General features: G+C 40.6%; 1 pseudogene; it reads left to right on the forward strand.

The window, feature by feature from the left end:
• The first annotated feature begins 14810 nt into the window (after positions 1-14810).
• On the forward strand, positions 14811-15703 carry LOC133756566 (casein kinase I-like; annotated as a pseudogene).
• The last annotated feature ends 11852 nt before the right edge of the window (positions 15704-27555 follow it).

Here is a 27555-nt window from a genome sequence, read left to right on the forward strand (position 1 = left end):
CATTTGGCTTTGCATTGCTATGACAGGTGGAATTTCAGATGGTCCCTATGATCGCTGTCCCCTAGTGTGACTTTGCAGTTACAGTACCTGGCAAAAGCGATTTTTCAGATGCAATTAAGGTCTCCAATCAGTTGATCTCAAGATAGGAGATTCTCCAGGTGGGCTGGACCTCATCCCATGAGCTCCTTCACAGCAGTTTTCTCTGGCTGGTTGTAGAGAGGAAGTCGGAGTGAATTGAAGCATGGTAGGGATTTGGTGTGAGGACGTTTCACACTGTTAAGGTGATGAGGTGGCCGGCGCCGTGGCTTAACAGGCTAATCCTCCACCTTGCGGCGCTGGCACACTGGGTTCTAGTCCCGGTTGGGGCACCGGATTCTATCCCGGTTGCCCCTCTTCCAGGCCAGCTCTCTGCTGTGGCCCAGGAGTGCAGTGGAGGATGGCCCAAGTCCTTGGGCCCTGCACCTGCATGGGAGACCAGGAGAAGCACCTGGCTCCTGGCTTCGGATCAGCGAGATGTGCCGGCCGCAGCGGCCATTGGAGGGTGAACCAACGGCAAAAAGGAAGACCTTTCTCTCTGTGTCTCTCTCACTATCCACTCTGCCTGTCAAAAAAAAAAAAAAAAAAAAAAGAAACAAACAAACAAACAAACAAAAAAAGGTGATGAGGAACATGAGGCCAGGACCAGAGAGTCTCTAGGAGCTGACAGCCAGGAAGACAATAGGGGCATCTGTCATCTTGATCTCAGCCTTATGAAATCTTGAGCTGAAGACCCAGGTGAAATGTGCTAGACAGTTCACCTCTGGAAATGACGAGATAGCAAATATTTGATGTAAGTCGCTAAGCTTGTGGTATATTGTTACATGGCAATAGAAAAAATATAACTATATTCTGGGCCCTGCACCCCATGGGAGACCAGGATAAGCACCTGGCTCCTGCCATCGGAACAGCGCGGTGCGCCGGCCGCAGCGCGCCTACCGCGGCGGCCATTGGAGGGTGAACCAACGGCAAAAGGAAGACCTTTCTCTCTGTCTCTCTCTCACTCTCCACTCTGCCTGTCAAAAATAAAAAAAAAAAAACTAATTAAAAATTTAAAAATTAAAAATTAAAAAAAAGATTTCTATTTTCATATAGAATGATAACATATAAATTGCATGTAGACTTTAAAAAGTTAAGCAATTATAAGCCAGCGCCGCGGCTCACGAGGCTAATCCTCTGCCTTGCGGCGCCGGCACACCGGGTTCTAGTCCCGGTCGGGGCACCGATCCTGTACCGGTTGCCCCTCTTCCAGGCCAGCTCTCTGCTGTGGCCCAGGAGTGCAGTGGAGGATGGCCCAAGTCCTTGGGCCCTGCACCCGCATGGGAGACCAGGAGAAGCACCTGGCTCCTGCCTTCAGAACAGCGCGGTGCGCCGGCCGCAGCGCGCCTACCGAGGCAGCCATTGGAGGGTTAACCAACAGCAAAGGAAGACCTTTCTCTCTGTCTCCCTCTACTGTCTACTCTGCCTGTCTAAAAAAAAAAAGATTAAAAAAAATAATAACTATATTCTAGAGTTTTCCCTAAAATTAATTGGGTTTACTTAGGTTCATTTAACATCATTCTGATGAAGGAGACGCCTTAAAGCATGACTCAGTGATGGTGGAAAGTCAGTTTGGACTTAAGCTGATGTCAAAAACCCACAACAAGTTTTAATTGTCAATACTGGAGGAGCACAGTGATTATGGGCAAGGACACTGGAATCTGGACTCCACCACTTTGCTATTTGTAGGATTTTGGTTAAGTTACTTAAGACTCTTCAAGATTGGGATACAAATATTTAATTTGTGTATTTGATGTGCGGTTTTAGTGAAATGCAGAATTCTTAGCGCATCACCTAGAATACATTACTATTTAATAAATGGCCACAATTATTATTATTCTAGTTTACAAAGGAAAGGCGATGGGGATGTTAAAGGACCATGACAGCAAATAGGAAGGGGGAAAAGCAAAGCATATAAAGGAGAAAATACACATAAATGTAAGCTTTTGCTGTGGGTCCCACAGCTATTGCAGGTACTCAGCAGTCAGATTTTATTCATGGGGAAGCCTTCAAAGAGCCTGGAGATAGAGCAAGTGGCTTCTTTTTTTTTTTTAATAAATAGATTGCATCCGCAGGTTGTATGTCAGTCACCCAAGGCCTCTTCAGACTCTGTTCCTGTTTTGAATTTAATGCTCTGCCTATCTTACTGAACCCGAGGCCACTCAAACGTGAAGCTGGAACTGTGTATGATCAAAAAGTGGAATGCACAGAAGAAAAAGGAAGTGAGTCACACAATACGTCTTTCAAACCTGACTTCACTGGCTGTCCTTCAGGGCTATGAAGAATGAACAGCTCTATTTTGCAAGGCTTTGGGCATCCTAACTAATGGTCAAAGTGTGCCTATTTATATGAAACCTCAGAAATGCAACAGGAAAGAGAAGAAACAAAGATTTCTCAACTACAGATGTTTTTGCCTTAAATTTAATGGGTTCAATACAACTTACCCTGTGAAACACTAGACAGGGAACAATATGGGAGGCTAAATTCATTCATACTTTCTGTCTATGTATTTCTAGATATAATGAGGCTATAAACAGGAAGATATCTGAATGAGATTTAATGAGCTTGGTGTTAGAGGTCCAAACAGTACATTGTATGTGTATGTGTATGTGTGTGTGTGTGTGTGTGTTTTCCCTGAAAATACTCTTAAGACATTAATCACCTTTTCCTAGCCTTCGAGACATTCATTTTATTTCAAGCATATCTATATTATGTGTGGTATCCACAGAGATATTAAATGCTATTTCTTGCAACATTAAAAAACAAAAAAATAAAAATATAACTTTACAATTTTCATCTTATGGGGCCAATGCTATGGCATAGCAGGTTAAGCTGCTGTCTGCAGTGCCAGCATCCTATATAGGGTGCCAATTCAAGTCCTGGATGCTCCACTTTTGACCCAGCTCCCTACTAATGGCCTGGGAAAAGCAGTGGAAGATGGCCCAGGTGTCTGTCCTCCCATCACCCACCTAGGAGATCCAGATGAAGCTCCTGACTTCAGCCCAGCCCAGTGCTGGATGTTGTGGCCATCTTGGGTGTGAAGCAGAAGATGGAAGATTCCTCTCTGTGCCTCTATCTCTATAACTCTTCTAACTAAATAAGTAAGTATTTCTTATTTTTTTTTAACCCAGAAATCTTTTATTTAAGGTATACAAACTTCATGCATTTCATAAATACAACTTTAGGAACACAGTGATTCTTCCCACCTGCATTCCCACTCTTCTTCCTCCTCCCTTTCCTATTCATTCTTATATTTTACTAAGATCTATATTCAAATAAATTTATACACATGCAATTAATTCTATACTAAGTAAAGAGTTTAACAAATAATATGAGGAAAAAAAAACTTCCTCAGCAGTCAAGACGAGATCTATTCAAAGTCATCACATCTCAAGGTGTCAATTTCACTTCTATAGATTACATTTTAGGTGCTCTGTCACCACAGATCAGGGAGAATATATGGTATGTGTTCTTTTGGGACTGGCTTATTTCACTAAGTATAATGTTTTCCAGTTGCATCCATTTTGTTGCAAATGACAGGATTTAATTTTTTTTCTTTTTTAACTGCTGTGTAGTATTCCATGGTGTACATATCCTATAATTTCTTTATCCAGTCTTCAGTTGATGGGCATTCTGGTTGATTCCATATCTTAACTATTATGAACTGAGCTGCAATAAACATGGTGGTACAGATAACTCTTTCATATGGTGATTTCACTTCCCTTGGGTAAATTCCCAGGAGTGGGATGGCTGGGTCATACGGTAGGTCTATATTCAGATTTCTGAGGTATACCCATACTGTCTTTCACAGTGGCTGTACCAGTTTACATTCCTACCAACAGTGGATTAGGGTACCTTTTCCCCCACATCTTCCCAAGCATTTGTTATTTCTTGATTTCCAGATGTGGGCCATTCTAACCTCATTGTGGTTTTGATTTGTATTTCTCTGATGGCTAGTGAGCCTGAGCATTTTTTCATGTGTCTTATGTGTCTGTGGGTCATATGGATTTCCTCTTTAGTAAAGTGCCTGTTTAAGTCCTTTGCCCATTTCTTAACTGGATTTTTTGTTTTGCTGTTGTTGACTTTCTTGAGTTCAAATAAGTACTGTCTTTAAAAAAAAAAAAAAACTTCTTTCATCTCATACAAAATTTATTACTTAGAGTCTCTCTTTAAATATGAAAAAGACATTAAGAATTGGGTAACCCCCAAGGACTAGTTCTTATTTTATTATTTCTGTATCTTCCCTATAATCTTATTTAGGGACAGACACATAGTAGTGGCCAATACTTATTTGTGGCAGGCATGACATGCTTTGGTTTCTGTTCTCTGAGAAGCAGCTGGCCTGGTGAAAGAAGAACTGGACTGAGATCCAAAGCCTGGCTTCCACCATCATACAGCCCTGATGAGGTCAATTCCCCTATGGGCTACTGTTTTTTGTGAAAAAAAAAAAAAATCATGGCGGTTGATCTGTTATCTTTTAGCTCTAACATATGTAATTCTAAAGAAGGAAAATTCACATCAGTACTTCTTATGAGTAAGCAAGAGAATAAGCAACTATACAACGGCACTTTTGGAAAGTGTGTGTGGCATGTGTGTGTGTGCGTGTGTGTGTGTGTTGGAGAGGTAATTCCAGTTTAACTCTCAACTTTTTTTTGACAAGTTTTTCTTCAGAGATGTCTAAGAGCAATCAAAAGTTCCCCACTTAGAAGTGTCTGCTTTTCCTATCCTTCAAAACGTGATCAACTGTCCACCAGTAATGATTTCAGAGGCTGTTACTTAGAGGGAACAGGTGTCTGTGTAAGCGTGCATGCAAGCACGCATGTGTGTATGTGTGGTAACAAATCTGTTAGCATTGTTAAAACTATGACTGAGGGAATTATCACCATTAAACTCCTGTGACAAGAATTCACTTGGTCTTACTTTTTTGTGTGTTTTATGTTTGAAAAGGAGGGATGTAGGAAAGTGGAAATGACTCCTATTTCCAGCTGCTTTTGTCCTTAGAGCAAAGAAGGAATATGAAGGGTGAGAGCAAAAGGAGCAAGTCTTTGAAAACTAACGGCTAGTGATAAAAATCAGTTACTAAAAGATCACCTTTAGAAATAGAGCAAACTTTGATTCTAACAGTGCTAGCTGTTACTGAAATAAGCACAGACAAGTGAGAGCCTGGGCTATTTCAGCCCTTATATGCCCACCCCAGAAAATCCTGCTGGAACCAATTACCAGGCATTTTACAAATTTCTGCCATAGGTTCTGCTGAAGATGCCATCTGTTCAGACCCACGTAGCACTGACCTATTGGTTTTCTGACCTGCATAAGTACTGAAAGAATGCAGCTGCCTAATACAGTCCACTTGTTCACATCCTATGCCCCGAGTTTGTCTTTCAATGAGATGGCTTAGATAGCTAATAGGCTAGACAGACTGCAGTGCATCCTGCAAATGAGGTCATGCAAACTGCCAGCCCTCCAGTCTCCCCTGGGTAATGAGCTGCCAGAAAATGCATTGAGTGTGTCTACCTTTAAAGAAGACACAGAAAAATATATTATTTATTTACCACTGTGGTTTATATCTAATCATGGGGAAAAGCCGTCAAAATGGAAAATTATAATACATGATAATGGTGCAACAGAACTGCAATTCTCATGTTGTTTGGAATCAGGTCACTGGAAAGAGAGCCCAAGTTGTTTCTTAGACAAATGGCTTGAATGCAAAAGGGAGTCAGAATCTTGGATGCTCAAGTCTCAGATATTTTCCCCATTTGACACATGGATTCTTTAGAGCTTTTCATTTGCTTAGGAAAATGAGAATAACTGCTTTGAGAAATTCTGAAGCAAGGAAGGGCACTCAAAAACATTTTCTTCTTTTTTTGATGGTTACTTTTTTGTTTATTAATATATAGAGAACAGATTTCATTAATTTCATAGATATGATTCAACTGATACAACAAGAGACTTGGGTAGATCTCCTACTGTATATATCCCTAACCCTGTCACTTAGAGTTGGTTTCTTAATCTCACACATCTCAGAATCTGTAAAGCAAAAGGTGATAGTTCTCTTCCCATCTATCTCAAAGAGTTTTGAAAATGGAAGAGATAATATATGCAAAAGTTTCTGACCACTCTTCCTTATAACACTCTGTATGATTAGTACTAAGGTCCTTTGTGTATTATCACAGTTTTGCATTGCTGAGTCTTCTTGGAAATAATATCCACACTCTAACGTGGGTGTTCAGAGACACTGCTGACGTTAATGCACTCAGATTAAACAAAGCCATTTCCTTGCTGCCTGACTGTAAACTTGCAGGTGGCTGGGGTTCCCACGCTCTTGAGCCTATTTGGGGGTGCTTTCTATATTCAGTACCACTCAGAGGACACTTAAAGCTTTCCCTTCAAATGTCCACATTTTGGACATTAACTTTGGGAAATGCAGCTGACATTCTCTTCCATCCTGGGTAGTTAGTCAAGAGAAAAATATTCCAGGTTTCTTTCAGGATCTCCTGGAACTATAATACATGTTCTTTATTTTCAATCTCTGGTTTCATAATGCATACTTTTTCAAAATTATCTATTTGATATTCTGGGCTAATCTGGACTGTCACAACATGCATTTCAAACAGACATTTTTGGAGGGAGTAGTATGAAATGTACTAATATATCTTAAAACGGTTTTGAGCAGTGAAATATCTGCAAAATGCTTATATCCCTGTGAGCTAAATGGAGTTTCCCATGTGTCTGATTCAAGCACTAAGTGTAGAAATTATGACTTGAAACACTGGGTAATATAAAAGTAGTGGCATCATTTGAGAACATTAAGACTTGGGCAATAGAAAACAAAAGCACAACTGTTTCAGAGAAAACTTACTATCTTTGAGGACAATTTTCTTGAAACAAGATTTTAAATTTTTCTCATCAATTATGAAAACAACTCTTACCTTATGAAAATAAAATATCAGCATATGTTAATTCCAAGGCCACAGGCTGAAAGCTACATACCAGGAAAAGAAGTTGTTTCTGTTTCATTATAGGCTCTCAGGTTGGGTGTAATCAACATTGGTTTTATTGACACTTTAGGAGTTTAATTGCTAGCTATAGTCACCCTCCACAGAATAAGCAATTGGCCCTCTGTATTATTAAAATAGCTAATTTACATCTCGGTTTTGTCATCCTTTCTTGCCAATACACTTAATAACATTTCTCCCAGAAGGAACATTTGTATACTCTTGGTGTATAAAAAACAGATAATGGCCTACATAGTTATAATTGAGGAAAAATATTACTTTGCCCCTCCTCCTTTGAAAAGGTCCCGTTTGAGTGTAACTTTCATTATTCTCTGGAATTATCCCCCAATCTCTCTCTGTGCCATCTGGAAAGTAGAAAGCTCCGCTTTCCAATATGTGCGCTAATGAGTGTAGGTTCTTGGAAATTATCACAGTCTCAGACAAGTATAGGGAGTTCTTTCTTGGCCTCCTTGCTCATCTAAAAAAGCAGAGCTTAACTGTAACTTCCAGAACCCACATGGTACCTTACAAGGCTCACAAGCACATGTTTCCTAAACCCTGTGCTATACCAAAGACAGGACAAAATAGCCCACAGAGGCATACAATAAGAAATCAGTTATGAGGGAAATTAGATCTCTTAGGTCTTCTGTTAGTAATCAGGCCATACACACATTTAAGGTTAAGATCTAGATTTAGGGACTAGCACTAGGTTAAGATCTAGATTTAGGGATGGGCACTGTGGTATAGCAGGTAAAGCTGCTGTCTGCAGCACCAGCATCCCATACGGGCTCCAGTTCGTGTCCCAGCTGCTCCACTTCCAACAGCTCCCTGCTGATGGCCTGGGAAAGCAGCTCCCTGCTAATGGCCTGGGAAAGTGTGTGTGAACTAATTAACTAACTTACTTACTTTCTCTATCTATCTATCTATCTGTCTATCTATCCATCCATCCATCCATCTATTGTCTCTTGTCTGCTTACAGACACTTGGGGAGGGAGTATACAAAAGAAGGGGCTATCCATAATGATTTGTGTGTCTGTATTCAGCATTAAAGAGGGTACTGAATTTCCTCCCAAAAGCACTTATTATTTCCAAATAATCAATGAATAATACAATAATAATAGATAACTAGAATAATTTTCCAAATAATTTTGAGATCCTGTTTTGAAACTTCTAAGCATAGCTTTCCTTCATGTGCAAGTCACATCATTCCTGATATTGCTATGAAAACTTGCACTACTACAGCTCAATTGAGTCTTATGGACTAATTTACTCATTATAAATAGGAACATATAACAGGTGATAGATTAGCACTTCGAGTAACTATAACAATGATTGAATCAACTCAGTAGGAAGTATGCATCTGCACATTTTTAAAGATCAAGGTAAGAAATGATATTCAAACCATCTAGAAAACTATTATTGAATGTCAGTAATTTTCATTTTTTGCACCTCTTGGGTTGTGCCTTGAAACAAAATGAAACAAACAGCACTTATTTCTTTTGGGGTATATTCTTTTACCCTCATTCTTTGTACCTCAAATGTCCCAGAAAACCAAATGACTCTTCTTAGGCAATAGCTTTTAAAATTATGGTACTTCCCATAGAAATACTATGCTTATAACAACAATCTGCTCTTTTTTTATATCTCTCCTCCTCATACAAACTGTGTAACATTATGTGAACTGGTTTGAACACTGGTGCCTACTTAACTAGTGCTTCTGGTTCCTTTAAAGCTGGTACCAGCTTACTTGTTTTACAGCCTTTATTTCCCTAACCTTAACAATAGGACTAATAATACATTTGAATAATAAAACATGTTTGAGTATCATAAAGAAATTGCTTAGACTGCACCAAAAGTAACGGCTTAATGATTAGCCTTAAAAATCAAGTCCCATGGCCAGTGCTGTAGCATGGTGGGTTAAGCCACCACCTGTGACACAGGTATCCCGTAAGGGTGCCAGTTCATATCCCAGCTGCTCCAGCTCTGATCTAGGTCTCTGCTAATGGCTTGGGAAAAGCAGCAGAATATAGCCCAAGTGTTTGGGGCCCTGGCACTCATGTGGGAGACCCAGATGAAGCTCCTGGTTCTGGCCTGGGCCAGCTCTGGCCATTGTGGCCACCTGTGGAGTGAGCCAGTGGATGACGATCTCTCTGTGTCTTTGTCTTTGTCTCTCCTCCTCTTTCTGTAACTCTTATTTAAAAAAAATCAAGTACCTATTAAACATAAATTATAAATAAACAAATTTTATATGTACCCTGGTTTTTAAACGCTTACATGAGTTACTTTTGGAAAAGCTACAACACCTAGACCACTATGCTAAGAATTTGCCTTGTTGGGTTAAAACTACATAAACATTCCCTGCCCCAAGCTAGATACTTCTAAAACAGATACTATATATGCAAAACTATTCTAGTAAAAGCAACTACCATAAACACCGTTGTGAATACCACTGTTTAGGCATTTTCATTATTTAAGTGTCTTGGCTGGTACATATGCATAAATAATTCATATACTAGAGGAAGGAAACCCCTAGGGAGAGGGAAGGTGCTTCTGTCTCTCTCCTTCCCGCTCTCTCTCTCTCTCAGCATACACATATGTAACATTTTTTCTATCACAGAAGCCTATATGGATAGGATAATTTAATCTGATATATTCTTTTGAAAAGTGATTAATTTATGAAGAAATCAATAAACCCAAAACAGTCTGCCTAGAACAGCTGTCTGAACAGATGGAGGAATATGAGAGAACACTCTGTTGGTGGTTGAGGGGCTGAAGGGAAGAGAGATGGTCTCACCCTGAAAGAAATTTATATCTTGTTAATTCTAATAGGAATTCTGTGACTCTTTCTCCATTACTCCTTATTTTCCCCAAGGCAAACAACCTTTGTAGCCCCTTTCCTTTCTTCTTAGATTAGAATATTTACTATGTTAAAGCTATTTTTTTCAACTATAGTATAAAAGCGCATCATAATATAGTTAAAGGCATATAAAACATAATTATTTAAAGCTTAGGAAGAAGGTTTTAATGTTGATCGATCCACTATTTGCATAGTTTCTTGGTCTTAGCTTACTAAAATTAATTAGGGGCTGGCATTATGAGTCAACCATAAGTGGGTTGTGATGCTGGCATCCCATATCAGAACACCAGTGTGAGAGCTGGCTGCTCCACTTCCAATCAGGCTCCCTGCTCATGTGTCTGGAAAACAGCACAAGATGGCCCAAGTACTAGGGCCCCTAACACCCACGTGGAAAACCACTGGGAAGTTCTTGGCTTCTGGTTTCAGCCTGTCCTAGCCCCAGTCTTGTGGCCATTTAGGGAATGAACTACTAGATGGAAGTTCTCTCTTTCTGTCATTATGCCTTACAAATAAAAAAATAAATCTTTTTTACTTACACACAGAGAGAGAGACAGACAGAGAGAGAGAGAAAGAGAAAGAGAGCAAGATATCTCCTATGTAGGTTGCAGGGGCCCAAATATCTGGACCATTGTCTGCTGCTTTTCCCATGACATTAGAAAGGAGCTGGATCGAAGAGGAGCAGCTGGTACATGAACTGGCACCCACAAGGGATCTGGTTGTCACAGATGGCACCTTGCCACAATGCCAACCTCATAAATAAATCTTTTTTCAAAAATAAATAATTTAAGAGAGAGAAAGAGAAGGAGAAAGGGAGAATAGGAGAAAGGAAAAGAGGGAGAACACGCCCACCTGCTGGTTCATTCTTCAAATGCCCTTAATGGCTGGGACTGAGCCAGAAGTTAGAAACTCAATCCAGGCCTCCCATGTGAGTGGCAGGAATCCAAATGTTTCAGCTATCACTTGCTACTCCCAGGGTCTGCACTGGCAGGAAGCTGGAATCTGGTGCCGGAGCCGAGAATTGAACCCAGGTACTTTGAGGTAGGATACGGGAGTCTAACCACTAGGCTAAATGCCTGCAACTCTGTTGTAAAGAGGAACCATTTCATGTTATAGGGATGTCAATATGCAGGTGAAGTTGTGATTGTATGCAGAATGTTCTATTTTTATTTCCAGCTTCCTGGTTAAATTGATTCTGATAGGAATTCTCAAGATGCTTAGAATTTCATTTGACTCAGATGTAGCCCCCTAGAGGAAAACAAAAGTGATTACTGGGTGAAAAGGAAGTAAAGATAAGAGATAAACCACACTTTGATTCAAGAATTATAATGAAAACTAAATTCACTCATGAGGTACGGATTTATCAAACTGCTAGAAAAAATGGACTACCACTTATTAGAAAGTATAATAGCTAGTCAGTTTTCCCCAGCTTTGGATCTTGATCTTTCATATGATACTATATTGGGATAAATGGATTTGAGAGGCTTGAGTTTCTATGCCTGGCTTATTGTATATTTATTATCTCTAAATAACTGTGGGAATGTACTTCCATCCCTCAATTCAAACACACTAAATATTTTATATACTCTACATTTGAAATGGAAAAGCTCACATGATTTCTAAGGAAATGAATTCTTGGATCATACCCCAAAAGTGATAATAACAACATTATATGATCATTATAGTCATTTGTAAATAGAAGAATAATAACTGTAAGAGCTGCCTTCAAGAACTTAAAACTGTTGGATTTTATTAATTACGGAAATGGCTCATTGCAGCACTTGAAACAATGTAAGCTCTGCTTGGTTATGACCTGTTAATTGATCAGAAAATCTAAGCAGAGTAAATGTAAATAATATCTTCCTACACAACAATTTAAAAACCACTCAGTTGTTTTTCATACTAAGCCAACAATTACTGACTTCTATATATAACAGGATATAGAATCACTTAAATGACTTTCTGTTTGCTACCCCCGGCATTACATAGGGTGCTAGAGTTCATAGAGAAACATAATTCTTGGGGCCGGCATTGTGGTGCAGCAGGTTAAGCCGCTGCCTGTGACGCTGAAATCCCATATGGGCTCTGGTTTGAGTCCCAGCTGCTCCACTTCTGATAAATCTCCTTGTTAATGCACCTGAAAAAGCAGCAGAAGATGGCCAAAGCGGTTGGGCCCCTGCACCTAAATAGGAGACCTGGAAGAAGCTTCTGGCTCCTGGCTTCAGCCTGGCCCAGCCCCGGCTTTTGAAGCCCTTTGGAGAATGAACTAACAGATGGAAGGTCTTCCCCCAAATCCCGTAACTCTGACTTTCAAATAAATAAATAATTAAAAAAAGAAACATAATTCTCTGAAGAGTATCTTGATGCTATAACTGCTACATACACTTCCAAATGATAGACTTTTATTTCTGTGTGACTTTTTTTTAAAAGATCTATTTTATTTATTTGAAAGTCAGAGTTATAGAGAGAGGTAGAGACAGAAAGAGAGGTCTTCCATCTGCTGGTTCACTCCTCAGATGGCCACAACGGCTGGAGCTGTGCCGATCTGAAGCCAGGAGCCAGGAGCCTCTCCTAGGACTCCTATGTGGGTGCAGAGGCCCAAGGACTTGGGCCATCTTCCACTGCTATCCCAGGCTATAGCAGAGAGCTGGATCAGAAGAGGAGCAGCTGGGACTAGAACCAGAGCCCATATGGGATGCCGGTGCTTCAGGGCAGGGCTTTAACCTGCTGCGCCACAGCGCCGGCCCCGTGACTTTTGTTGGTAGCTTTATCTAGTCATGTGAGTGCATCATTATTCACTGTATTACTACAACAAAAATTACAGGTGTGAGCATTTGGCCTTGCAGTTAAGACATCTGCATACCATATTGGAATATCTGGGTTCCATTTTCAGATCTGGCTCCAACTTCCTACCAATGCAGATCCTAAGAACAGCAAAGAGCTGCTCAAGTTAACTGGGTTCCTATCACCAGTCTAGGAAACTCGGATTGCATTCTCAGTTTCTGGCTTTGGCTGAGGCACAGCCCCAGTCATTGTGAGCATTTGGGGAACGAACCAGCAGGTGGATGTTTGTGCTCTTAATTAATTAAATAAATAATTTTTAAAAAAATTGTAGAAATGGCATTTGAGAGTAATTTACATGCATGGGAAGTATGAGTCTAGATTTGGTATATTTTGGAAGGCCCTAAAAAGTGGTATTCCATTTTTGTTCATAGCCAGAAAGCTAGATCAATTCTCAATCTGAACAGCAGAACCTGTAGTACCAACTCCAGAGCACTGACAGTGCTGAAAACAGCCACCGTAGTGCGGGAACTCACATTTGGAAACCGAGAGGCTGAATGTCTCCTCCTCCAGCATCAACGAGATCCTTTCAGTTCCTCTGGGTCCCAAACAGGAAGTTGTCCTCAGTCTTGTTTTACGTTCTCCCATTCAGTCATGATGTGCTGAGGCAACGTATTGGATTAGTCATTGTTTTGAACCATTACTATGCTTTTAGTTTACTAAAATTTTATTCATTCATTCATTATTTATTTGAAAGACACAGAGAAGGAGACAGACAGAGAGAGAGACAGAGATATGGCACATGTACTGGTTCACTCCCCAAATGACAACAACAGCTAATGCTGGGCCAGGTCAAAGCCAGGAGCCGAGAACTCCACCCAGGTCTCCCATGTGGGTGGCAGGGACCCAAGTGTTTGAGCCATCACTTGCTGCCTCCCAGGGTGTGCATTAGTAGGAACCTGGAATGAGAAGCAGAGCCAGAATTAGAACCCAGACACTCCAATATGGGATGTAGACCTCATTAACCAGCTGTGCTTGAATTAAGCCTGCCCCATCACTATTCTTGTACTTCCACGTCCCATTTCCAAAGAGGACCTCACCAGAATGAAGAAAGCAGTATTGCTAGGAAAATTAAACGGTTTTACTTTCAGTCGGATATTATGGCCACACACTGCATCTTTTTATTAAATTAGGAGTTGCTTTCCTCATTGTGAGGCAGGATAGATGCCTTGCTGAGAACTGTGTATCCCTTCAGCATTGAGTTCCTTCTAGTCTGGTCTGCTAGCTCTCAGCTCTGGGCAGGCCTTGCAACCGGTTGTGCACAGGAAGGCCTTCCTTCGGCTTCCACATGCAGGCTGTCTTCTGAGAGCCCTACGTGTGCTACGAACCTAATCCTCAGAGAAATCTCCTGAGGATGTGTTACGGTGGCGCCCTGCTATACACACAGGAAAACTGAGGCACAGAGGAGACATACCACTTCCAAAAGCCACGCAGTTGGCACCTGTCGAAGCCAGGTATTAGACCCAGGCACTTTGGCCCGGGGAGTTCAGTCTTAATGCCAATTAGTCATACAAGATGAAAAACAGCAACAAAGGCGTCAATCGTAAGAGAGGTGACGTCAAATCCACTCTGATACAAAGTTGTCACGATGATGAAGAAATGTGTAGACAGTTCTAAGGAACGCCACGTTCCTTCTTTCCAGGGACTGTGTTTTCAAACGCCCTTCCCTGCCACTCCGCTCCAGCCGGGCGGCAGCGCTGTGGGCGCGGGATCCACGCTCTCACTCACCCCGCTCCTTTGCAGCAGGCCATGTCTCCGTGGAACCAAGGCAGTAGCAGCCGTCCAGAAAAAGCGGCCCGGCCTGGGAAGGGGGAGACCCCCTCCCAAACTGCAGCCTGGCCCAAACAGAGCTGATGGAGCGGCGGGATTCTCTTCTCTTTGGCCAGTCGTGGGCTGTGTCACGCTGCGAAAGGCCTCCGACCTCCGTTTTCGCCGTGGGTGGAAGCTGAGCCTCGGAGGAGGGGCCGGGCGTTCGCCGCCCTCTTAGGCTCTCCAGGCCGAACTTGTTGGCGCAGAGAAAGACTGGAGTGAACGGGGGCGGGAGTATGTCTGGCCCTTTCGGGGACATTTATCTGGCGATTAAGTCACCGTTGGCGAAGGAGTGGCACTGAAGCCGGAATCTCAGCGGGCCAGGCGTTCTCATTTGTGGTATGTGAGCAGAGTCTTCAAGGTGTGGCTGGTATCCCGCATATACTGTGGTACGATCCAGGTAAAAAGACTAAAACGTGTTAGTCCTGGATCTTCTGGGGTTCAGCCTCCAGGATCTCTTCAGCTTCTGTTCAAGAAGATTTCACAGTGGAAACTTTCTTAGGCTAGCCACTGGAAGATAAGTAGAACTGAATATCTGCATATGCAGAATTTTGTACACAGAGGCGTTAAAGTGGATAACTTCCTACATCACGATAATAAGTATTGATTTTGGTTTGACCAAGAAGTACAAAGACAATAGGACAAGGTGACACATACCATGCAGAAAACATAAAAATCTCCCTGGCACTGGACAAAATGCTAGTAGCATCAGTGCACAGCTTGGGGGTGAGCAGAGCTTTGGAGATGACATGGAATCATTAGGCTATGTTTTGATGTACTTTAATAGAGCCAGCCTGCCATGGCAAGGATTAGAGTCTGCAACAGAGAACAGAAATAGGAAAAGATTAGTGACAAGCTGCACACTCCAGTTGAAGTTTCATGTTACTGCAGAATTTGCTGTGTACTTAAACTGTTGCTGTGGGCTGCACTGTAAGGAATCCTTAGATGACATGTATCCAAGACAGCCATTCTGCATCTCAGGACTCAGAACCAGCAAGATGACTACACCTTTGACAGTAAAGCAAGAAGCAGTGTAGCAAGCAGCCTCTTCCAGTGGGTGAGTTCAACAGGCCTAAATCCCTTAGGGAAGCCAGCTGACAAAACCAAAAGTAGCAGGAATGGTTTTTAAGCATGAATTGAGGCACAAAAGACACAAAACATAATATAGGAGCAGAATTTGTTTCTCCCCGAATCTAATTGTTTTTGTTCATATGTACATAATACAGTGGTTGTGGACAGCCATTTACTTGGTTTAAAGAACTTACTTTCAGTATCAACTGACTTTGGGTAGCATTGGCAGATACCAAATTCTAGCTGCTGTAATTATGTTAACTGAAATAGTGAATCATGGTGTCTGATTTTCTATCACAATTTTTTTTTCAAATGGAAAAGTTGGCTAAATGGTTGATACAAATTGGCAGAGAAATTGTGCCTACATCTTTTGTTAAAATCTTTTATTTTGAACTATAATGCTTTGAGGTCTCATTTTAGAAAGAAATGCACGAACAGTGTTCAACCACAGTTGTGACAGTTTTTAAGTGCTTGAAGTTGCACATTGTTAGGGTTTTTCCATCCCTGGGATTGGCAGGTTGTTCACTTAAAACATTCTTAAAATGGCTGGCTTCTTGTTTGCAAGCCTGCTGTTGTAGCAAACAAGGATTCTGGTGATGGAGCATATGAGTGACTGCCTGATAACCTGTGCTAGAAATAATAGAATTTAAAGTAAAGACACAAGAAAGACTTAGTGACTGGTAGGTTATCTTTAGGACTCTGTATTAATTATATAATGTTCTTAATATTTTCTAAAAAGCATGTTTGTCACAGGAATTTAGTTAATATCTTACGTATGAGCATGTATAGGTTGCTTACGTAATCACTGTAAACATCTATATGACCCGAGATTTTGTTTCTGCTTTGAAATGGGTGCCTTTTTGTTTACAAGTTCATTAAAAAGTAAAAATTGTTTCTGTTTAAAAAAAAAGAGCTTAACCTGCTCCAGTATGTGATATATTTTCCCCCAAAAGAAATTGATTTTTGCGCAGTGTGTGACTTGAAACTGCCAAGAAGGTTAATGCCCTAGGCCCTGGCTACCAAGTAGGATTTAAGCCTGTGGAGTGATATAGCTGAGGGATATTTATCATGGATTTTTGGAAGGTGCCCCCTCTCCCTGGGAGCCATTCTGCATTCTGGCTAAGCTTCCAGCCAAATGTTCATTTTGGGGAGCAAGAGATGTAGGATAGAAAAAAAAAGGCAGCTTAGAGAAGAACCTGCCAGCAGATACTGAATCCTATTTTGTTTAGCAAAACCATTGTGAGAGATTTCTACTAGACTGATTTTATTGTTGCAAGCCCAAGATTCCACTCCAGATAATAATAGCTATAAAAATGCCTTGCATATATAAAATTTTAATACTCACAATAACTTTATGAGCTATGTATCATTAGAAATCTTCAATATGAGGCTTAGAAATGTTGTCACTTACCCCAGGTCACACAGCCAGTGAAGGACTAAGTTGAGAATCAAGTTCAAATCTTATCTGAGTCCACAACCATGCTCTTAAGTACTATCATATCTGCCTCTTAAGTCATAAAGGCGCCAGACTAATTTTATAAAACACAATTGCCTTCAACTAGGCAATTTAGCTTTGAGGGAGAAGCGGGGATTATTTCTCTGTCCACCTGAGATATCAAAATTCCATAAGGTTTTTTTCCTACTCATTAGTTTACAAAAAGTAATAAAAATATCTCTCTGGAAGCAGAATATCCAAATCTGAGCCACTGTGAATTGCTTGAGAACAGTCACATCTTTATTGAACTTTGTGCCCCTAACACCTAGTCCAATGACTAGTAGTCAGTGATGCCTGCTGAATGAACATAAGAATGATTTAATTCTCTTTGCATTATCCTCTTATCTGATTTTTTTAAAAAAAGATTTATTTAGTTACTTGAAAGAGTTACACGGAGAGAGGAGAGGCAGAGAGAGAGAGAGAGAGAGAGAGAGAGAGAGATCTTCCATCTGCTGGTTCACTCCCCAGTTGGCCACAACGGCTGGAGCTGTGCCAATCTGAAGCCAGGAACCAGGAGCTTCCTCCAGGTCTCCCACATGGGTGTAGGGACCCAAGGACTTGGGTCATCTTCTACTGCTTTCCCAGGTCATAACAGAGAGCTGGATTGAAGTGGAGCAGCCGGGACTCAAAGTGGGCGCTCATATTGGATGCCGGCACTGCTCCCCGATCCACTGATTTTGTTTTTTAAAAAATATTTCTTTATTTGAGAGGCAGAGAAAGAGCAAGAGCCAGCAAGTGAGAGTGAGAGAGAGAGGGCTCCCATCTGCTGCTTCACTCCCAAATGCCCACAATGCCCAGTTTGGGCCAAGGCCAAGCCCTGACTTAGGAACTCAGTCCAGGTTTCCCATATTGGTGGCAGGACCCAATTACTGGGGTCATTACTATGAGCATCTTGAGTCTGCATTAGCAGGAAGCTGAGGTCAGGAGCCAAAGGCAGCTATCAAGCCCAGGTATTCTGGTAAGCAAAACAGCCATCTGAATTGTCTCAACTACTTGGCCAAACATTTGATTCTGATTTGGTTTTTAATTTAATGTTTTGACTAGATAATACTTTACATCCTTCAAAATTCAAGACCTGAGGGTATGCAATAAAGTCTCTTTCCCCCTCCTAGTTTCTAGCTAACTAGCTTCCCTTTCTCTGAGTCATCGTATGATTGGTTTCCTGTGTATTCCTCTGTAAATTTTAAGCATATTTAAGTAAAAATCTATATTTATCCCTTTGAACACAATATAGTTCTTATACATATTTCACTATAAAAATGTAAAGTCTTATTTATAAAAATTTGACCCTTAAAATGTAGAGAGAAAAATTCTAATGTTGAAGTAACTTATCAGAAACATTTTGAGATATTTTTCTCTGATGGAATTATGAGATATCCTTTGCTCTTTTTCATTCTTTTTTTCTCTAAGTTGAATCCAGATGTTAACAGGGAATGGCTAGACAGTATACCTAGTCAAGATTTCAACTGAATAGCTTTTAACTTTGGCTACTGCAATAAATAGCAGGGCACTCTGGCAAGACAAAGGGGCAACTGCAAAATCATGACTTCCAGGGTCTGAAGGTTCTTGCTTTCTGACAAAAATTATGGCAGGGTAAGGATGCAAATAACACTGAAATATTTTACAGCAGGCGTCTTAAGGGGATCTTTTTTTGCAGAATCTATTCACATTTGTGGTGATTAGAAGACTGTAGATTTGAACAGTTGTAGGCAGGGACTGAGAACACCGTGGAGTTAGTTTGTGTGGAACAGCCTGCATCGGTGGGGATATGATGGTGTGGAATGAAGAGTTGAGTCAGCAGTGAACTTTGCACAGTGACAGCAATAGAGAATGCTGACCAAAACAGCCTCCTTAGCTTGTTTTTTTCAAGTTAAGGGCTACTTCAAGCTACAAGATTTACTTTTTTTTTTTTTTTTTTTTTGGCAGGCAGAGTGGACAGTGAGAGAGAGAGAGACAGAGAGAAAGGTCTTCCTTTTTGCCGTTGGTTCACCCTCCAATGGCCGCCGCGGCTGGCGTGCTGCGGCCGGCGCACCGCGCTGATCCGAAGCCAGGAGCCAGGTGCTTATCCTGGTCTCCCATGGGGTGCAGGGCCCAATCACTTGGGCCATCCTCCACTGCACTCCCTGGCCACAGCAGAGAGCTGGACTGGAAGAGGGGCAACCGGGACAGAATCCGGTGCCCCGACTGGGACTAGAACCCTGTGTGCCGGCGCCGCAAGGCGGAGGATTAGCCTAGTGAGCCGCGGCACTGGCAAGATTTACTTCTACTCTCACTGGAAAGACTGATAATTTACACATTATGCCCGTGTAAATATGTTGAAATGTTTGATACAGTTACTGTGTATGTATATATATGTATACTTTGTGAATGTGTACATCTGTGTATATTTACACTCACATATAAAGACTTTTAGTAATTAAAAATTTTCCTTTACAAGAAGGGTTCTGTAAATTCTTAATCCATCAATTTTTTTCTTTTTTGTCTTTAAGATTGCAATTAAAAAAAATCGTTCATGTGTTTTTCAGAGAATATCTGGATTGTGAGAATTTATATGCAATTGTAATTGTGGCTTGGTATGGACTGACCAGGGAAGTAGTAGCCCTTATAAATTGGTGTCTGAAGTCAGTAGAATACTGTCTGAGAATGCCACAGTCCACACAAGGTTCTGTTTGGAAAGTGTTCTCTTTTTTCTTTTAGCTTCGATGAATTGAGACTAATATCTTCAACAAAAAAAGTCAGAACGTCCTGTGTACTGTAAGTCAAAGCATAGAAAATACCCATGCAGTAAATTTCCAAGAAGAATGTTGTAAAGAATTGCTTTCAATCTTCTAACCGCTGGCCTTGCTCCACTCATTGTGGTTGTTAAATTCATTCCTTTCTCTGCTACAGTAGCCTATTAGTGATGTGGTGAAGGTAGGGACCCTAGACCCAAGGGTCTGACACATGGTAAGCACTCATTAAATATTTGTTGAGTACGTATTGAATACATGTACATGTTTTAAAGAAATAAGACAGTGAAGATGAAGTACAAATATTTCCCCAGGAACTTCACATAAATGATGGTCTTTCTAGCCCATTGTTACCACTCTTTATTATCTCCTCTGGTACTTTGAAATGAGATCTCCTTGGGCTTGTGATTCACTGTCTTGAATTACTCCAAAGTGTTTTAATTGCCTCTGGAAAGTTAATGCTTCTAAGGAACATCTTTAATCACACTGAAGTAAAGATATTCTTCACCTTGGCATTCATGACCCTCTGTAGTACATCCCTACTGTTTCTGTTTTCCACTATATGCCAAATTCATATCCCATAGTTGAATTAGGCTGGGCATCTTCCCATTTCCCAAGCAAATATCACACTTTATTGCTGCTGCATGGACATGCCTTGTGAAATTCCATATTCTGCTATGTGAAATCTATTAGCCATTTTATGATGTTTTTCATCTTAACTACCCCTCTTATGCCATATATGATGTCTTCTTCCTCTGCCAAATATTACAACTTCTTCTATACTCATATTTTTCTCTTCATTCTTGAATTACTCTGCTGCAAGGATGGAGATTTGTTGATTTTTTTTCACTCTACAACATTGTTATCCAATTTTCCTGGAAATTTTGTATTTGGCCTGAAGAAGTTTCCTATACAAGCGCTCTCAGTGATTAACATCATATAAGTTTAGAAAATCCTCCTAGCTCTGAGAAGAACATCTTAAGTACTCAAAATATTACCTAAAAAGTAAATAAAATTCGCTGTGTAAGAAACAGCTGTTGGTCTTCTTCTTCTTCTTTTTTTTTTTTTTTTTCTTTTCCATGGTATCTTGGCTTTCCATGCCTACAATGCTCTCATGGGCTCTTCAGCCAGATCCGAAAGCCTTAAGGGCTGATTCTGAGGCCAGAGTGTTGTTTAGGACATCTGCCATTCTATGAGTCTGCTGTGTATCCCACTTCCCATGCTGGATCTTTCTCTCCCTTTTTGATTCTATCAGTTAGTATTAGCAGACACTTGTCTTGTTTGTGTGATCCCTTTGTTTCTTAGACCTATCCAAGCCATCGAATGTGAACTGAAATTGATCACTTGGACTAGTGAGATGGCATTGGTACATGCCACCTTGATGGGATTGTATTGGAATCCCCTGGCACATTACTAACTCCATCATTTGGGGCAAGACTGATTGTGCATGTCCCAAACTGTGCATCTCCTCCCTCTCTTTTCCCACTCTGAAATTTAACAGGGATCACTTTTCAGTTAAAATTTAAACACCTAAGAATAATTGTGTGTTAATTACAGAGTTCAACCACTAGTACTAGAACAACAACAACAACAACAAATACTAAAAAGGATAAAGTATTACATTGTACATCTAGAGTCAGGACAAAAGCTGATCAGGTCATTGTTTCTTATAGTGTCCATTTCACTTCAACAGGTTTCCCCTTTGGTGCTCAAATGAAAGATCTCTGTGAGTGAGATCCCAGTGGAAAGAACGGGGCCATCAAAGAAGGAGGTACCTTTCTCTGAAGGGAGGAGAGAACTTCCACTTTGACTGTGACCCTATCGGAATAAGATCAAAGTCAGCGAACCCTAAAGGCTTCCATAGCCCTGGCAACTCATGACTAGAGCCTAGGGAGATTACTGACGCCATGAACAAGAGTGTCAAATTGTTAAGTCAGCAACAGGAGTCACTGTGTACTTACATCCCATGTGGGATCTGTCCTTAATGTGTTGTCTAATGTGCAGTGATGCTATAACTAGTACTGAAACAGTATTTTTACACTTTGTGTTTCTGCATGGGTACAAACTGATGAGATCTTTACTAATTATATACTGAATCGATCTCCTGTATATAAAGATAATTGGAAATGAAAAAAAAAAAAACCTGGTGTTAAATTGGAAATGGCATAGAAAATTAATTAATTTTTTAAAAAAATATTATGTAGGATCTCTGTCTTTAATGTGCTGTACACTCTTATTTAATGCTATAACTAGTACTCCAACAGTATTTTTTTTTCACTTTGTGTTGCTATATGGGGGCAAACTGTTGAAATCGTTACCTAATTTATACTAAACTGATCTTTTGTATATAAAGAGAATTGAAAATGAATCATGATGTGATTGGAAGGGGAGAGGGAGCGGGAAAGGGGAGGGTTGTGGGTGGGAGGGAAGTTTTGGGAGGGGGAGCCATTGTAACCCATGAGCTGTACTTTGGAAATTAAAAAAAAAAAAAAAAAAAGAAACAGCTGTTGGATAGAAAAACCAGTGACCCCATCTATATATGAAAACATAGGTTTATGTTTGACTTTGATCTCTCAACAATATTGCAAGAATAGATTCAGCAGACCCTCAAACAAGACGATGGGCACACTAATTCAATTTTAGACAAACATATCCTTTTTACTATGTAACATATAGGTACAGTATTGGAAAAGTGAGGGATTATGATGCATCTTATTTTAATTTTTAACAATTCAGAAATGTTCAAAGAAAGTTTCTCCCTGTGGGTATGATTCAGTGGCAATAATTAATAAATCATTCATTTTCTAAAGAGAATATTTGAACTCTCATCATTAGTCCATGTTATATCTGACCACTTCATGTCCTTAAAACATGTACCTTAAAAAGAAGCAGCAGTTCACCACCTAGAGTATCGTCTCATGATATGTAGGAAAGACATGTTTAGATATCTCATGATATCTGAAGACATGTTTAGATAGAATACCTAAGAAACACACTTCTATTTAGTTTTCATTCATCAGATTTTACTCGTTCTTCCTTGTACATCCACCTGACCATCTCCTTTCATCAGATGCCTTTTCTTTACAGGAGACTGAATCTTGCCTTCTGTTCCTGTGTTCTTTGACTTCCACTTGTCCCTACTAACTATCCAGGTTTCACCCTTTAATTTAATTCAAATGATTGTAAGAGACACTCAGGTCTATCTAATACCTGATTTCTTGTTTAGGAAAAACTTTTTAAATTAAAAAATGTTTTTATTTGAATGCTAGAATTAAAGAGAGAGAGGGACACACACACACACACACACAGAGAGAGAGAGAGAGAGAGAGAGAGAGAGAGAGAAAGAGAGAGAGAGAGAGAAAGAGAGAGAGAGAGAGAGAGAGAGAGAGAGATCGATCTTCCATCTGCTGGTTTACCCCCTAAATGGCTGCAACAGCCAGGGCTGGGCCAGGCTGAAGCCAGGAGCCAGGAGCGTCATCTGAGTCTCCCATGTGAGGGCAGGGGCCCAAGGTCTTGGGCCATCTTCTGCTGCTTTCCCAGGTACATCAGCAGGGAGCTGGATGGGAAATGATGCAGCATGTACTTGAACTGGCACCCATACAGGATGATGGCACTGCAGACAATGGCTTAACCTGCTACACCACAATGCTGCCCCAGAAAAAAAAAAAACAACAAAATTTTTAGTACCATTTTCCTTTCTAGAATATAAGGAGACTTTAGACTGGCAGCCTTTTATTGCATGTCTTTTTGGCCCAAATATCTTGACCAGCATACCATGTCATGTGAACACCCTATCCTATGGGTGAAGTGGCCACTGGGGCACTTGTTCAGCAAGGGCCATGGGATAGGACCTATTAGAAGGGCATGGTAGTGGAGAGCATGCTTGCCTACTCCAAGATGTCACTTTGAATAAGTGGTAACTCAAAGGTCACTTTCTTTGTAAATATATATATATATATATATATATATATTTATTTATTTATTTATGTGTGTGTGTATATATGTGTGTGTGTGTGTTTTAAATTAAATCTGATACAAATACTTAAGTATTTAAAATTACACTTAAACAAACTGAAAGTAATGTTAAGTAACTAATATTACCAGGTCCATGACTATGTAGACAAGCAGGGCTGACATGCAAGAAGTGGTCTGGATGTTACTGGTATTTTTTTCTTCCTTCTTCTTTATTCCTTCCTGCATTATCCCACTTTTCACAGGACCTTCTCACATGGTTGTTTGAAGTCCAAGGCAGAACATTTAATACATTTGAGCAAAGTGCTTCTCAAACCAAAGAGACCGAGACAATTATGAGACAAGTAAGGGACAAACTTGGAGCTACTATCCAGTTAACAGTGGCGGTTCTGCATTGTTAGGGAAGGGATCACATCCTCTCAGCCTCTGTTTCCTAGAAATCTGGTTGCACTGGGTCCAAACACAGTTCTGTGCACTTTATGAGGCCCATCCAAGAGCCTCCTGAGGCTTTTGGCTTAGTTTTTGGGATTCTCTCTGTGCCTCCTTACTTTAACTAGTATCTACAGATGCTGCCTCAGTCTTGGCCATGTTAATTTGGGTATGTAGATCTGGGGTTTTCTTCCCTAGTTGCTGCAAGAACTTGAACTCTGTAATTAATACACAATAATCCTTAAGTGTTGAAATTTAACTGAAAAGTGATCCCTGTTAAATATAAGAGTGGGAATAAGAGAGGGAGGAGATGTACAATTTTGGACATTCTCAATCGGACTTGCCCCAAATGGTAGAGTTAGAAACGTGCCAGGGGATTCTAATACAATTTCATCAAGCTGCCATGTACCAATGCCATCTCACTAGTCCAAGTGATCAATTTCAGTTCACAATTGATCACACTGATAGGACTAAGAGTCAAAGGGATCGCATAAAAAAGACTAGTGTCTGCAAATACTAACTGATAGAATCAAAAAGTGAGAGAACGCTCCAACATGGGAAGGGGGAGACACAGCAGACTCATAGAATGGCAGATGTCCTAAATAGCACTCTGGCCTCAGAATCAGCCCTTAAGGCATTCGGATCTGGCTGAAGAGCCCATGAGAGTATTTTAGGCATGGAAAGCTAAGACACTCTGGAAAAAAACAAAAACAAAAACAAAAACAAAAACAAAACACCTAAATGAAAGATCTCTGTGAGTGAGATCCCGGCGAAAGAATGGGTCATCAAAGAAGGAGGTACCTTTCTCTGAAGGGAGGAGAGAACTTCCACTTTGACTATGACCTTGTCTAAATAGATCAGAGTAGGCATACTCAAAAGGCCTCCATAGCCTTGGCAACTCATGACAAGAGCCTAGGGAGATTACTGATGCCATAAACAAGAGTGTCAATTTGTTAAATCAACAACAGGAGTCACTGTGCACTTACTCCTCATGTAGGATCTCTGTCTTTAATGTGTTGTTCAGTGTAAGTTAACGGTACTTAAACAGTATTTTACACTTCATGTTTCTGTGTGGGTGCAAACTGTTGAAATCTTTACTTAATATATACTAAATTGATCTTCTGTATATAAAGATAATTGAAAATGAATCTTGATGTGAATGGAAGGGGAGAGGGAGTGGGAGATGGGAGGGTTGCGGGTGGGAGGGAAGTTATAGGGGGGAAAAGCCATTGTAAACCATAAGCTATACTTTGGAAATTTATATTCATTAAATAAAAGTTAAAAAATAAAAATAAAGGAGATATTTCCTTTGATTAAAAAAATGCATAAAATTTTAAAAATTTTCTGACAATTTATGGGTCATAAGTATGAGTCAAATCAGGGAGTGCTCAGTCATCTACCATCTCCCTGGCTCTCCCCTTTCTCCTATTTTTGGTGCAGCTAGGACCTCCCTTCCCCGGTATAACATCTCTCCATATGTCTTGGTCTGTTTTGTGCTACTATAACATAATAGCTAAGACTAGGTAATTTATAATGAACAGAAAATCATTTTCTCACAGATCAAGAGGCTGGCATCTGATGAAGGCATTCTTTTTTTTTTCTTTTAAAAAATTTATTTATTTATTTGAAAGTCAGAGATACACAGAGAAAGAGAGGCAGAGAGAGAGAGAGAGAGAGAGAGAGAGAGAGAGAAAGAGAGAGAGAAAGAGAAAGTCTGATATCCACTGGCTCACTCCCCAATTGGCTGCAATGGCTGGAGCTGCTCTGATCCAAAGCCAGGATTCAGAAGCCAGGAGCTTCTTCCTGATCTCTCACGGGGGAGCAGGGGCCCAAGGACTTGGGGTAGCTTCCACTGCTTTTTCAGGCCATAGCAGAAGAGCTGGATCAGGAGTGGAGCTGCCGAGTCTCAAACTGGCGCCCATATTGAATGCCAGTACTGCAGGCAGCGTCTTTACCTGCTATGCTACAGTGCCAGCTCCCGAAGGCATTCCTGCTGCATTGTCCTGTAGTGGAAGACACAAGACAAAAAGGAAAGTGATGTCATCTTTTTATAAGGAGCCAGCACTGTTGATAATATATTAATTCGTTCATGAAGGTAGAGCCCTCATGATAAAATCTCCTCTTAAAGGTCCCAACTCTTAATGTAGTTACAATGGCAATTAAATTTCAACAGAAGTTTAGGAGGGAACATTCAGACCATATGTATGCCTCTTTAAAGGGTCAGTCAGTGTGTTTTCTGAACTGTGGGTGATTTCACTTGAGAGATGGGATTTGGGATCAGTTTCAATCTTTAGTGATTGCTGAAGGCATTCTTGTATTAAGTCATTTAATGTTAAATGATGATGTGAACAAATGTTAATAAGGAAGAGAAAGAAACACAGATGATAGACTGTAAAAGGTTGTTGGTTCTAGTCCTAGTCGGGGCACCGGAATCTGTCCCGGTTGCCCCTCTTCCAGGCCAGCTCTCTGCTGTGGCCAGGGAGTGCAGTGGAGGATGGCCCAAGTGCTTGGGCCCTGCACCCCATGGGAGACCAGGAGAAGCACCTGGCTTCTGTCTTCGGATCAGCGCGGTGCGCCGGCTGCAGCGCACCAGCCGCGGCGGCTATTGGAGGGTGAACCAACGGCAAAGGAAGACCTTTCTCTCTGTCTCTCTCTCTCTCACTGTCCACTCTGCCTGTCAAAAAAAAAAAAAAGTTGTTGAAGTTAGAGTGAAATAAGCAAATGAGAAAAGGCAGTCATTACTGACTTAAGCTATTAAATGAAATATATAGTTCTAAAAGATATTAAACATTTTGGGAGGAAGAGAAATCATTTTTTTATTTTATCCTCTATTAATTCCCTGGAATAATTTTGCTCCCTTTTCATATTTCCAATCTTTTCCAAATCTCTCTCCTTCCTTTTTAAATTGGGAGGGGTTTTTTTCCCTTTGCTTCAATAACAATCTGAATTTAATGGGTTAATCAACTTCTTATATTGTAATATAGGTAAACATTTTATATCCAAGTGTGATAGTGAATGGATATGAACTTTGAAGTGGTGAACAATCTGGATATTAAAGAAGATTTGTTCTAGAAATGTAGGTTAAACAGAACTGGTAACAGATGGCTCAGCATCAGGGAAAGGTATTAAATGCATCTTTAATTGGTATTAAATGCTTCCCTCTTCTGCAGGGAGCAGAAGAGAAAGGAGATTCACAAACACTGAGATGACTTGATTATCTGAGCACAGCTATGGCACATTTTTGTTTATCAAGATGACATATGTTTTTCTTATCATTAAGTGTCC

This window comes from Lepus europaeus, chromosome 3, assembly GCF_033115175.1.
Source record: "Lepus europaeus isolate LE1 chromosome 3, mLepTim1.pri, whole genome shotgun sequence".
Classification (NCBI taxonomy): domain Eukaryota; kingdom Metazoa; phylum Chordata; class Mammalia; order Lagomorpha; family Leporidae; genus Lepus; species Lepus europaeus.